This window comes from Onychostruthus taczanowskii, unplaced genomic scaffold, assembly GCF_017590055.1.
Source record: "Onychostruthus taczanowskii isolate IOZ18803 unplaced genomic scaffold, ASM1759005v1 scaffold76, whole genome shotgun sequence".
NCBI classification, from domain to species: domain Eukaryota; kingdom Metazoa; phylum Chordata; class Aves; order Passeriformes; family Passeridae; genus Onychostruthus; species Onychostruthus taczanowskii.
The window spans coordinates 1,181,864-1,195,738 of record NW_024505450.1 but is presented as its reverse complement, the minus strand read 5'-3'; positions in this window follow the sequence as shown (position 1 = coordinate 1,195,738).

Genomic DNA, 13,875 nt, shown 5'->3' with positions numbered 1-13,875 from the left:
TGAACTCTTTTTCAGGTCACTTTTTCATTTGTGGAAGGGACTGGAGCTTTCTGGCCTTAATGGGGGTGATGGTTAGTGAAGAGTTCTCCTGCTGGTTTTTCTGTAGAGGCTGGGGAGAGGAGCTGCTCTCTGTCTGCCGGGATCAATGACAAAGCTCTTCACTTTGGGCTTTAGGCTCTGCTGGGAGCTGGCCCTGGAGTGCTGAGGCTTGGAACCACCAGTTGGGCATGACCAAACATCTGTTCTCATGCTGGCAGTGTGAGTAATGTGGTTCCACAGCATCCCTGCCACGGAGGAAGAGATCAGCCTTGGCATTAGGTCTTGGCAGACGTGTCCAGCTCGCGTGTGCTCACAGGCAGGCTCTGTGCACTGCGTTCTGTGAGGCAATTCCTGCGGGTACAAAGAGAGGGTTTGGGTTTAATTATATATTATTTGAGCTGGAGAACAGTCAGTGACGTGTGTTCCTGTCTGTGGCTGTGAAATGGCTATGCTCATCCTACCACCCCACAAACACGTTCACCTGGAAATCTGTAAGAATCAAAAGCTCTGTGTGCAAATGGGGCCCTTTTTCTATATCAGGTGGGGACCTCTCTTGTGTTGAGGTTAGTGACATCTTCTTCTCCAGAGAAATATCTCACTATATTTTTAGAAATATTTTCTAAAAGCTCAGAAACCTCCCTGAAGTGAGTTATGGTACAAGCAGGATTCATTATTGCAGTAGAATGTTTTGGCAGATTGGAATGAGGACAAATGAATTCTCAGTGCTTGAATGAACAGAACTTCAGTATTGCCAGTATTACCATGAAATTGTTCGAAGTCTGTCCTGTAAGTGTACTGAGCAAGCAATCTGTTTTACCTGTTCTGTTTTTTGAACAGTAGTTGATTTTAGCTTTTATAGCACAGAGCTGTGTTCAGGTAAGGTTTAAATATACAGCTATGAATCCACAGGTAAGAGGTGTGATTTACTTTTCAGTTATAATGAAATCCTTACTGAATTAAGACTGTGTTATTCTCTTCTCCAGCCTCATTCTCTCCAGTTGTGATCTTCTAACTCTTTGCAGAAAATATTCCCAAAGTCTTTCTTCTGAACTTTTGTATTATTTCTCCAAGACTTTGATATCTTTGACCCATTTCTAAACACTTTTGTATTCTTGGTAGATCATCATACTGCCCTTGAATCAAGCCTTTATGAGGAGTTTGAATTAGTAAATAAAATTTATAGATTAATATACTTTTAAAATTATTTCAACAAAACATAATGCAAAAGGATTTTAAAACAGTGTGAACTGGATATAGACAGTATATATTCACTGGCCCCATTCTGACACTGGCAGTGGCAACAGAATTAGGTCCAGAGGCCAGAAGTCTCTTTAGAAAGCAAGATTTCTGTGATGCCTTTCTCTCCCTTGAGCAAATATGTCCTGAATGGCAGAAAATAAAATGAGGGGCAGCTCAAGCTGGTGAAAAAACATGAGTGGTAATATACAATGTGAGAAAGGAACCTAAGATAAAGTCATATGGGAAAAGCCCTGGAGTTGGGTGCATGCAGCAGGGAAAATGAGATGTGTTGTTCTTTGGAGGCTGGCTTTCCTGAGAGCCCTGAGAGGATGGTGAGATCTCAGGAAATTATGGGTTTCCCTCAGGATGGCCCAGCACAGGTCTGAACAGGAACATTGTAGGAGACACCTGAATTGTTTAGAACCTGTTGCATTGCTATTTATGCTAAAAAATATTTCGCTTTATCCTTTTCCTTCAGCTTAGTAAGACAGTGTGAACCCTAGCTAAGGTGTATGTGTGAAATTACAATGGAAGTGAGGGAGAAATGACATCAAATGCAATGCGAGGAAAATAAGAGAAATTCAGGGGATGTCAAGAAAATCAGTCTGCTCTGACAATTTCTAGAGCATTGTTTTAAAGAAAGTGACAGCAACATTGACAGGAAAAAGAATTGACACAGCTCTGTGGAATATAGTGAATGATCTTGGCAGGAATGGGGACCAGATCGAGAGCCTGAGCGTCTGCAATGGCAAATCCTCACAACACCATGCAGGTGTTACATGCAACTGGTGAAGAAGAGGCTGATAATCACTGTGCCTGCCTTTCTGTGTAATGCTGGGCTTTTTGCACGAGGGTCTTTTCAGCTGAGCCTATGAATTGACTGGTGTTAAAAGCAAGGCTGTGTCTACCTCATTCACTTGTCACTGGGGAAAGAATGATGCTCCATCCATCAGCAGCTCCTTGAGCTGCAGTGGTCCCTGTGTTGTCATTCCTGTTATTGTGAAGAGCCTGCAGCCTCAGCCTTTACTTCACAAACAATTCCCAGGGAGTCCCGTGGGGCTGCTGAGGCGGGTGTAGGTTCTGCTGGCAGCTGATTGCTCTGGATGCCTTGCATGCGTTTCTCCTCAGTGCTTATAAAGTCAGTTGTCAAAAGCTGACTCTTCAGTGGGAAAAATAGCACCAGAAGGCCAAATTCATGGTGTTTCCTAGCCATTAATGACTGAAGAGCAGTAATTTTTTAATGATTTAATATGTGCCATCTGCAAAGGCTGCTGTTGTAATGGCCCATATATATATTTTACATCCAGTGTGGACTTGAGGCTTATGTGTCACTAATGAGTACATGAAATATTAAATAAAGTTAATTTGGGTGTGTTTTATATGCAGAAAACAAATGAGTCTGCTACTTCTACTAGGAATATTCATCATAAATCAGATTTTTAGTAGCTTAAAGTCAAATTAGCTTCTTAAAGCTGTGATGGCTTACATCAGCCTAAGCTTTGGTTCAGGCATCTTATTGAAGCTGTACTGCCTACAGTTTTTTGTTGTAATTCATGGCAACTTTTGAATCCCATATACTTTGTTTTAGCAAGAAAATTTAATTTTATCATGAGAAAATGCAATTTTCACTCCAAAACTTGATCAGCTTGTTGTTTTTAAGTAAGGGGCACTGTCTAAACTGAGACTAAAAAATTCTTGACCTCAAAACGTAAATCCCTCATTGTTATGACAAGTCCTCTATTCTTTTCAGCCTTTCATTCCTGCATTTCATTTCTATCCTCCTTGTGCCAACATCAGTCATTGGTTTTGGCAGTGTTTCTTAACCTTTGAGAAGGAAAATTAAATTATTTTTCTCCATCTTAGGGTTTTAGCACTCTTGACAGCTCGAGGCCTGTTTTTCCTAAGGAACTTGTCAGTGTTCAATGTTCTGCTCAGAGGCACAACCTCAGCCTTGTCAAGTTGTTTATGGCTTCAGAGCTCTGTGCTTTGGGTGTCCTGTCTCAGAACATGCTGTTCAGCCACTGCTGTGCATGATCCAGCTCCACCAAAACTCTCCTCCTGGGGACTGGGGAAGGTGCTATACAAAATCAACAAAGAAAACCAATCAATTAAAAAAAAAAGAAAAAAAAAAGGGAAAACTAAAGCCTTCACTGTGGGGTTTGGGTTTTTTTGAAAGGAAAAGGAGGATAAAAGGAGAGAAGCCACACATATTTGGCAGAAACTCTGACATTAGCAGCATAGAAGCAGTGTCAGGAGTGAAAAATAGACCTTACTGCAAATCCTAGGAGAATTACACTCTGAATAAGTGAAAACTTGATCCTGGGTTGCTGCCGCAGGCATCAAGGAAAGCTGGAGGTGCTCAGAGCTGTTGGGCACAATCCTGCAATCTTCATAGCCCGGGACAGTTCCAGTCTCATCTTTCCCTTGTTAGAATACCTGCTTACTCATCCTGCAGCCCAAGTCAGTGATATGGAGCCTTTTGGCTGGAAGCTGCAAGGAAGCTGAATTCCTAGATCAGCATATTTGACAGGAAGGGCCTTAAAGTACAGCAGACTGAATCCTGGGAAGTGGAGCAGCTGGTTGGTGTGGTAGAAATAGCTGCATATCCACAAAGCTCCCACCATCTTTAATTAGAGTAGATTTGGATGAAAACTTTTAATCCGAGGATTGAAATGAAACCTGAGTGCGGGATTTGCTTGATTCTTAAACTTTCTGTTAGATTTCATTTTCTTTATTCACTAATAGGGCTAATTATTGTTTCCAAATGGGGGGTTGGAGGTCTTCAGGTAAGCAGAGCTCTGGGGAGGTCATGGCTCTCAGGCTGTGTAGGCAGAAAATTGACTTGAATTTCTCTAGCATTGTTTGGCTCCCCCCTTCCTTCTCCTTTTCAATCAGTACAGTAGAAAGTTTGTTTGAAGGGAGATAATTTTACAAAGTACTGAGTTCAGTGTTCCAGAGCCTCTGGCATTCAGCAGGAGACCTGCATGCTTTTAATCTGTCTCCTGTGTTCCTATATTAAAGGAAATGTTTTCAAAGTGATTTGAGCAAGTTACCTGTGTGAAACTTGCTAACAAATAATAGGATAGATGCATGTAACAGTTACTTCACTTTCAAAGTTTGCCCTTAGGAGCAGAAAAGAAGTATTTCTCATGGCTAGAAATACTTCTTCTTTCTTAAAAAAAAAAAAAAAAAAAAAAAAAAAAAAAAAGAAAGAAAGAGAAGAAAAGAGGCTCTTGTATGTGATTTTTCATTGCTGTCTCTCTTCTGCTGGCTTTAATCATGCAAGCCTCCCACCAAGGTCAAGGGGAGTTCTGGCTGATTTACAGGCTACAGGAACTGGGAACTGATGCAGACTTAGTGACTGTTTCCATAGGACCAAAGGAAACAGTGGAGGCAAGAAGTAAATCCCAAACCCAGGAACCTCCTCAGTCATTTCCTTTTCACCAGTGTTTCACTCCTTGAGACAGAAGATCCCCCCTGATTTGAAGGGTGAGTCCTTTGGGAGATCCTGCCCATGATTGCAGCATTATCCTGTCAAAGAGCAGATCCTGCAATCCTGTGTTTGGGCTGGTGGATGCTCCCATTTCCCAGTGGCTTGGAGATTGCTGAAGAGATTCAGGCAGTTGCAGCTCTGAGCTAAGACTCTGCTGACCCTCAGCACTTAGCAGGATCTCATTTATTCCGTACAGTGCAAACCCGCAGAGCTGTGGCCAGTCTTAGAGCGCTGTGATTCCGAGTCCCCTTTAATTTCCTTAAGCTGGTGGAATTCTCTCTAGGGATACAGCAGCAGGGAACAACAGTGGGGCACAGAGCTAGCTGTTTGCTGTGCAGCCTCCTCCCTGTGTTCTCAGGAACTCCCTCTGCCGCCCTTGCCTGCCGGGGCTCTGCTCTGGGCTTGTCTCACGCTCCAGCAGGAAGGCTGAGGTCAGGTTTGCCTCTGTGAAAAGCAACGTGCCAGAGCCCAGGAGAGTTTGTGCATGGAAGAAATGGCCATCCAGGGAATGAGCAGTCTGTCTAGCACAGTGTGGCCCTGTCTCTGAGATTTTGTAAGAGATAATCCTAAGATTATTCGACGTTTTGTAAGAGATAATCGTAAGAGAAAAGTGAAGAGTCCACAGAGAAAAAGAAAAAATGGGAGAGAAAGAGATATTGCTGCTTGGGAATTTGGACTATGATCTTCTCCTGAGGGAGAGATGCACTGTTGGTTAACTATTTTTGCATGAGTTATTTGATCTTTCCAGTTAGTTTTGCTCAAGTGTATTTGTAGTGACAAAACGTGGCAATGTAACTCATCAGTCCTTCCTCCTGGAAAGCTGATTTCCTTATTACAATGTTCCATCAGTACCCCTGCTACCACTGTTTCGTGTCAAAGTAATTTTTCAGCAAGTCTCTTCCATCATTAGAGCTCCTTCTAATTTGAACAGCTTCTTGCACTGATTGGGCTAAGATTTAGGCCCACAGAAATAGGATCTCCTTCCAAACAGGTATTGGGGGAGGATTTCCCCCATCTTCCCTTCCACTCTGTTTGACCTGGCCCCTTCATCCCACCTTGCTCTGCTCTGTAGTGTTTAGCTTTTTCTTCAACATACCATTGCAGCTCCTGTTGTCTTACAGATGTTTTTTCACATTGGCTTAGTGTGAGTTAAAAATAGGCACAATCTGTTCCATTTCAGGTGTCAGAACAAATTGGGGGGAATGGTGTCACTCCATGGCTTCCAGAGGGTAGTGACCTCTCACCGAGCCTACTCCAAAGCCCAGTGTTGTCACTGTGACTCTGGGGATGCTTGGATCCACAGTCCTCCTGTCACTGTGGAATTAATACATCACTTCTGAGGTTTGTGTTTCACAGTGTATGAAATGCTTGTAATTGTATGTCACAAACCACACTGGGATTACTCCAGTGTACCTCACTCCCACTAATTTTCCAGCTGTGTCCCAGCCAGGCGTAGGGCACCACACCAGTGTGGGTGGCACTGGCATGTCTCCTGTTGTATTCCATTTTATGTAAATGGTATGCTCTGTCTCACCCCTCCGAAATGTATGGTATATTCTAAGCCTGTGGCCCTGCCCTGAACCCTCCTGTATCTGCAATCCCATTGGCCCAAGTCTGATTCCGCGCCCACTTCAATTCCCCTCTTAAGCTGTGCTAGGGGATGAGTCTGTCTCTTAGCCCTTCCTCTCTCTCAGCCTCTTCCCCCCTCTTGCCCCTTCCCTCCCCCAGGCTCCCCCTCCTTCCCCCTTCTCCCCTTTTCCCTCAGTAGCCATGCTGTTCCCGGGGTTGGGACCCCAAATAAACCTTCATCTGCTCAGCACCCTCAGAAGCCGTGTGGAGTCTCCTTGCCTGCCTGCTGCTGCCAGCCAGCTCACAGCCTAGGGGGCCCTCCGGGGACCTCCCCGGGGTGCCCCACCTCAAAACGCACCGCAACAGTCTCCGTCCCAGGGCAGGCTGTTCTCCAGCCCCTTCTAACACCATCGGCCAACAGCTTCCTCTGACCCTCTGCTCAGAGGGATTTTTGCCACTTTGGTGAAATACATTCCATACAGATTGTGTGGGAGCTGCCTTCCCAGGAGTAGTGCCCCACAAAGCTTTATCTCGGTCAGTGTCCTTTTGATCCTGCTGGATCACCCCGCCTCCGATTTCAGATTCCTGACGGACTTTGTGTCTCCTGCCGCAGCTCCTGTAGAGTCACTGACTCTGTACACATGTAATTCCTCGCAGTCGCTGCTGTCTTCAGAGGTCTGTAGGGTTAGCTTCGATTTTGGGAGGAAATTCTTTACAGAGAGGGTGGCGAGGCGCTGGCGCAGGGTGTCAGTGAGAGGGCAGGTGCGCCTGCCCTGGACGAGCAGCCTGGGCTAGCAGGGCTGTCCCTGTCCTTGGCAGAGGGACAAGGGTGCTGTCCCTGTCCTTGGCAGAGGGACAAGGGTGATGTCCCTTCCAGCCCAGGCCATGCCATGCCCCCGGTGCTGCGGGTGCCGCCCCGCTGCAGGCGGTGGCGCCCTGGCTGCGCTCTGTGCCCGCCTGTCGCGACAGGAGCGCCGCGACCCCGCCGCCGCCCGGGCCCTGCGGTCTCTGTCGGCCCCTGCCGGGCACTGCGGGCGCCGCTGCCTTCTGCTTTTCCTTTTTCCGCCCCCAGGCGAGGATGAAAGCCGGGTTCACGGCCGTGCCCGCATCGCTCCCGAGGGCGCGCCGAGCCCTCTGCCCGGCCGGGCGGGGGTCGGTCCGCTTCAGTCTGAGCCTTCACAGCGCTCGCAGCCTGGACAAAAGCAACAGGAAAAGTCTTTTCCTGATGCCGCAGGAGCAGTTTTTCCTAGCAGAGTCCCCAGAGTTCAGAATGCTTGTTCCTTGATGTCTTTTTCAAGGCTGTGAAAGGCAGAGCATCAGCCGATAGCCAAGGGAAGAGGTGACTTGACAGGAACAGCTCCTGCTTGTGCCCCAAACTCAGACTCATCACAGGACTCCAAAAGGGTTCGTGTTGGCTTGGGAAGCTCTCTGTTTTGGTAGAGTTTTCCCCAGTAACCCAGCCTGGAGAAAGCTATAGAAGTTGAAAGCTGTGTTTTGTCTTCAGTGTATCTTCACGTTACTGGAAATAAACCTTGAGCATGGACCACATCATCTTCTGGCATCAGGTAGCAGCTGTGAGCCCCACAAGGGTTAAATACAGGAGCACAGTCTGCACATTTTGATCCAAACTCTTGCCTCTCCACCAAAGAGACCTTGCAAAGATGGGTAACCGGCTGCAGGTGACAAGGGAAGGTCAGGACAGGCATTAGGGCACGGGAACCCAGCTCTGCCAGATCCCAGAACCTGGATCCAGCCACATGCAGCAAATCAGCTGCAGGCTCCCACAGCTCCATCCGACACACACTGGCAGCAGGGAGATTCGCATAAATTTCACTGGTAGTGAAGTGAAATTAAATCGAATGCATAAACAGGAAAAGAAATTAAGGGTGGCAAATATGATTGCAAGAAAGAATTTATCCATGAAAGTAGAGAAGTGAAGCAAATCCATTTCTCATTTAGTTTTCCTTGTGTTTTGCTCTGAGGATGGTCAGCTCAGTTGTAGATTGCTTTGACAGTAAGCTGATTCTTACTTTACAATGTGTCACCTGTAAATCAAAGCAGGTTTTTGAAATTTGTGAATCGCATATTTAAAGTTAAGCATTTGGTCAAATGTTTTGACAGGAAGCTAGTTTTTATGGTTTTCTCTTCAGCATCTGTGAGTGTTTTCTATGTGTTCAAGTGAACTCTTGCTTCTTGGAGGTCATGATGGTCAAAGGAAGTGATTTTACTCTCCTAATCAGATCTCTTACTCATTCTTCTTAGCTTCTCTGACCTCTACCATATGGACAATAATTTTTATATAGTTCCCAGCTTTGTGTCCCTAGGGTGTCCTGTACAATAAGAGTCAAAAGAATTTTGAGGATTTCTCCCTCAAACAGTATCTCTGTGTAAAAGCTGGGTGTAGCAAAGTGATGATAGGGTGTTTCTTGGAACTGTTAAATGAAGAAGCATCAGAAAAATCTTTATTTTGTTACAGGACATGCGAGGTTTCCTACCATTTCCTATTCCTTCTTCAAATCAAACACAATTTTCTAAGAAACTCTGTTTAGGATCTTAACTAGGAAAAGGACAGGAATTGATAACTGCAAAGATGTATCAAGTGACTTTCTGTCTGCAGTTAAAGATTTATACTCTGGTACCTCTCCCAATAGTGGGATTTTTCTCTCACAGTCATTATCTATGGTGTAGATTATTTCCTTTGTGCACACAGACTTTCATCTGCTTCCAAATCCATCTTATTTTGTGGCAGTGTGTAACACTTGACAGTGGACTCGTTGTCACACAAAATTAACCTCTCCTGTTCCATATGTTGTTGTGGAGAAACACAAAACTGAGCAAACTTTGTGGTAACTATTTAGATGTAGTACTCCACGTGGCCAGTGAGTGCCCCTTCCTTTAGCTGTCCCTTTCCCTTCTTTGTACCTCTATTAATTTTATTTAGATTTTCTAACTGAGACGGGTGCTAGCAGTCCCTGCCGGGCTGCATTAGACTCTCACCTCCTCTAACACTTCCCTGCTGATCATTATCCTTTGTTTAAAGAGCTTCTGCCAATTTTCCATCCTATGACTGCTTGTGTCTGAGGCAGTTTGAACTGAGTACAACGGGGAGCTGCTGCAGGAAATGCCTCAATAAAACCCCAGCTCACGAGCCTGTCGTTTCCTCTGCACCCACTGATTTTGCAGCCCAGTAGATCTGAAGTTTGTGCAACCATAATTCTCCACAAGTGCACGCCGTTCATTGCTCAGAGCAGTCTCTGCTGGAGGATTTGTAAATTTTGGCTCTCGGCATTGCTGATGTTTTGCAGCTGTCTGAAGTAACTCTGGGGGCTGCTGGTGCTGCCCTAACCTTGTCCCTCTGTGGCTCATCCTGCAGTGAAGAGAATTTCTGGAGTGAGGTTCCGATGAGACTTACAGTGATGCACTTCAAGGCTAATGGAGTTTTTAGGAATTGACATTAGTGTGAGGTCAGAATTCAGTCCCCTGGTGCACAAGTGTTTATTTCCTGTGAATTTTACAGTGTCTTGGACCTGAAACTGATTTGGACAGAGGGAGAGCTGCCACGCTTGTGCCTACAACCTCATCGACAGCTCTTATTCACTGCTTTTCTTGGTTACTCTGCTCAGTGGTTTTTCATCACAAGTAGTTTAAACATCTCACAAGTTTATCTCACAAGCAGTCAGACACAAGCAAAACAAGCTTAGTAGTCAGACACACAGACAAAAATCCCTGCCTTATGGCATGATCTGCCCCACTTCTAGAGTTTCAATTATTTGATACTATTTAGGCTTATGTACTTCCACTTTATAAACATTATTAATTCCTATTGCTGGTAACCAATCCAATGTTTTTCCATTTCCAACCCCTTCTTCTCTCCACCCACCAAGACATGGGGATCAGTTTCTAGACACTTCACTAGAATAGGAGCTGCTGTGACTAAGCAGTCAAAATATTTGCATGACAGGTTTACCAATCTGCTCTGCCAAAAAAACACCCACCCTTTTCTTGGTGTTCAAGGCACAAAGGTGACAAAACTGAGTGTAAATTGCTTTGGTTTGGTGTCACCAGAGAAAAGTCTAATAAACACACTCTTTGAGGGCAGGCTCATAATTACCAGGAGAGCAAATTACCTTAAGGCAGATACAATTTCATTGTGGCTGTTACTGCTGCACACTCTTATAAAACCCCTTTTCTCTTTTGTTTGCTGGGGGTTTTTGAAGTAGAAATTGGGCATTGCTAAATTAAACTTATGTAAAAATAACATCTACTTTCTTTTAAAAAAAAATTGTCATAAAAGACCAAAATATCCTAAAGGAAAGAATACTTCCTATGTGTTTGTTCTGATACTGTACCTCTCCAGAGCTGGAGCTGGGGGTTCCTGTTTGCTGCTCTCCCTATCTGCTGACATCTGCAGCAGGATGCCATAACTAGGGATGCCTGTGAGAGAGCTGTTCCTGTCCTGGACACCTGGACAGGGCAGGTTAGGGAAGAATCCCCACTGCTAGGGGATTTAAATAGATTATCAGAGCCCAGTTGTTTTTTTTGTTTTTTTTTTCTTTTTACTACAGCATCTCTATTAGAAAATGGGACCTATTTTTAATTTGTCATTTGTAACGAGGTTAAGTCATAAATGCTGGTATGCTTTTCCAAAGGTTTATACTTTCTTAGGAAAGCTGTAATATATTTCTAGTGTGGAAGAAATATGTAACAGCCTGTATTTAGCTAATTACCCATCACAGCCCAAGTGATTTTCAATCTCACTGCCTCTTGAGATGAAGTCTACTGTCTGTAACACTCGGACTCAACCAGTAAAACTCCTGGGTGGTACAACCATGTTCCAACATCTCATATTAAGTTAGATTTAACTATGAGCCAAACTCTTCTCTGTAATACCTCAGGCATGCTGACTGTAAAGTTTTTGGGAGCTCTGGGTATGACACCTCTTCAGTCTCATGGCTCATGAGCAGAGCTGTGCAGAGGAGCCAAAAGCCCAAGACAGATTCACCTGAGCAGTTTGTGCTGTGTCCCTGCAGCTGTGAGTTTGCAGAGGCCACTCTGCCGGGTGCCTGGCACACCAGGAAAGTGAGCATCCAGATCAGCAGGCAATTGCTGTGAAAAAAGAAGAATAATGCATCCCGTTTGACATTTCAGGTCAGATTTAGGATGTCAGGTCAGAGTCAGAGAAGGCAATGCCATGTGAGATGTCTGACAATCCACACTGTCACTCGGAAGTGAGGGCTCAGAGTGCAGGAGTGTGCATGTCGTGCTCATTGCTTCATGCTACTGCCACCACCCCTCAGAGGAAAACTGCACTGCAGCACGGTCATTAGGCAAGGGCTCCTGACGTGGTTTTCCCATTAATTCCCAGAACGCAGCAATGACTGGCTATAGATTCTTGCAACGCCCACACTTGACAAGCAGGAGTGATTTCCCTCCTGGAAACAAAGGCACTGAGGGAGATAGGCAGGCTTCAGCATGTCAGAGGATGCTGCCCACTGAAAACCTGCAGCATCTCAGGGCTAGGAACCAGGAATGTCCTTTTAACCCTTCTCTGTGTGCTCACCCAGACCGTTTGCAGGAGGGACAGGGTGCTTTAGCAAGAGGCACAAAGCTGAGGATTGAATTGTTCTTAAGCAGACACCTGGAATGAACAGGCTGAAGTGTGCTGCTGGCAGGTCTGAGGGGCGAGAGGTGAGAGCAGCCTTGGACTGGACTCAGAATTCTGCAGGGCTTCCATGGTGTTTTATGTTTCTGTTCCCAGCTTGATTGATTCCTGTGTGCATAAACAGTGGGAGGACAGACAGACCTCAGGCATTTGGAGAGTTCAGTACAGTAAATTCTTCATTTTGTTTTTTTTTTTTCAATTTTTGAACATTAAGCATATCTGTGTGTGGGTGTTGGGAGCTTTTCATGGCTTCCTGACTCCATTGAAGTCTGCTGTGTTGGTACATTTCGGTCAGCTCAGAGAACTTCCCATCTTGCAGCGCAGAGAAAAAGGTGGAAAACCTTTCTCTGGAAAAACATGAAGACAGCATCCTTGATGGTTCCTTCACCAATCCATGAAGCAACCACAGGGCTCACTCCAGCCCCCCTCACTGTCCTCCCCTGTTCAGGGCTCTTCGCAGCCTCAGCTCTATCAGAAAAGCTGCTGGGGGTGGGAGGGAAGAACTCCCAGTTCCAGCACTTCGACTGAAGAGCCTCCAAAAGGTTTGGAGAGGATGACAGCTAAGAGGCCAAACTTGGAACCCAAATGCAGACGTTCACCATACGGCTCCTGCTGAGGACAGACTCTGGAATTTGGCACTGCTGCCTCGGGCTCTCCAGGATTTCAACAGATGTAGTGCATTGATTTAATGTTTAAAAGGGAACCCTGCTGTGGCTTCCACAGCTTGTTTCATCGCTTTAGAAATCAAGCAGTAACATACAAACAATACAAGCAATTTTCTGTTATAAACAACATCCAAAGTTTAGGGAATTGGGATTAAAATAAAACGTCTTCAAGACTTTTGGCATTCCCCTATCCTCCATCTGGAGATCATTTTCTTTTTTCCAGACTCTTCCCACTTTTGTCTCTTTCTGAATTTTCAGTATTTTGCTTGCAGCTTGGAAATACCTCCAAATTTGCTCTTTTTTAAGCCACACAACCTTGGTAGGGCTTGCTGTTTGCCCCAAGTCATTCAGAGCTAATAAAAGCTCTGAGTTCACACCTCTGAGAGAGCAGGGCTTGTGCAATGTGCACTCCACAGTGCTCCCTGCACTGTACAGTGTTCATAAGCCATAAGGCAGCCCATAATAAGACCATTTCTGGATTGACATCCATGCTTTTGTTTGTATATTCTGGGACCTGATGCTTATCCCAGGCTCTCACATTGTATGTGGGATGGGGAGGAGGTCTCTGTGCTTCTGAAAACACTTCCAGAAACATAAAAGTGTGGTGATTTACTAAATCTTCTACTATTTGGTTTCAAGGAATTGCTTTTCAGAAGCATTTGAAGGAATGTGAGGAAATAAATTGAGGTTCTTTTACTGCTGTGTTATTGACATGATTACATGTCCAAAGAAAGATTGTAGAGCTAGAAAAGATACAAGCAGATAGAGTAGTAAAAAATAAGCCCCCCTTTCTGTGTTGACCATTACATGTACCTTAGGAAAAAACCAAGTGAATGGGCGTGAGATAAAATAGCATAAAAAATCATGAATGGAGCAGAGAATGTGATTAGAAAAAACATCATTTAGGATTTCTCTTATTTCAAGAAATACGTGGCAAACCCGAATGAAATTCAGACATGCTTTTTGAAAAGCAGCATATGTACCCTCGAGAGCATTCCTGCCAGAGGGTGTTGTCAATGCCAAAAGTTTACCTGGATTCAGGCTACACCTGTTTACAGAAGCAAGCCCCACCAAAAGCTGTGAAATACACTTGTTACCACCTGTGGTTCTGAGGTTATTACCATGTGTATCTTAAACCAGAAAGAGTTTGTCAGGGAAAAGTGTATAAACTTCTGTTTTCTTACTCTTCCATCAGTCATTCAGCCCTG